This window comes from Buceros rhinoceros, unplaced genomic scaffold (assembly GCF_000710305.1).
Source record: "Buceros rhinoceros silvestris isolate BGI_N320 unplaced genomic scaffold, ASM71030v1 scaffold24888, whole genome shotgun sequence".
Classification (NCBI taxonomy): Eukaryota; Metazoa; Chordata; class Aves; order Bucerotiformes; family Bucerotidae; genus Buceros; species Buceros rhinoceros.
The window spans coordinates 6,942-7,628 of record NW_010425539.1 but is presented as its reverse complement, the minus strand read 5'-3'; the positions used below and the strand labels follow the sequence as shown (position 1 = coordinate 7,628).

Sequence of the window (687 nt, the reverse complement as noted above, 5' to 3'; positions counted from 1 at the left end):
GAGCTCACATAGCTGTCCCAGCAAATTAAAACTTCTAAGTATTTGTCATAGCTACTTCCCTTGTGGAGCAGCCACAGGGGAATGGGATCTAAGAGCCAAAGGTGACATCTAGGTAAGCAGGGCAGTGGCCTGACCAACAAGGGCTCAGTCCCGCAATACACAAACAAGGAAGCAGAGCAGGTCTGATGATGGTAACCAGCGTCAGAAACAGTCCAGCGATCCTCAGGCACATACATCCATAGGCAGATCAGTGCATGGCTCAGGATCATTTGGATCTGCAGAGTACATGGCTGGGCATGGGTATAGGCCAACAGCATGGGCATAGGCCAACAGCATGGCTGAGTTAGGGAGCAGGGGCAGGAGTCTCAGTTGAAATGCAGCTCACAGGAGAAAGTGAGGGAAACCTTCCAGCTCTTTCTTCAGAGTAGTCTAAATCAAACTGAGTCACCTGCATCCCATTGGGGAGCTGGCCTTGAGCGCAGGCAGCTACAATCCTGGCAGTGGGAAGTGCGCTCCAGGCTCTGGCAGTCCCCCGTGCGTGCCTAGAAGCTCTGTGTTTCCCTTGCCTTGATTCCCTCAGTTACGTGCAAACACACCCAGCACTTCTTGCCCTTTTTGAGTGTCTCCACATCACCTGATTCATGCCGCTGAGGGCATCTCAGCACTCAATAGCTGGTATACATAGTG

General features: G+C 52.1%; 1 protein-coding gene across 1 annotated transcript in view; it reads left to right on the top strand.

Moving 5' to 3' along the window:
- The window catches only part of RCSD1 (RCSD domain containing 1), a gene marked incomplete at its 5' end in the record, with an annotated part of 7,803 nt that overhangs the window by 4,612 nt on the left and 2,504 nt on the right, over positions 1-687 (top strand). The window lies entirely within an intron of this gene.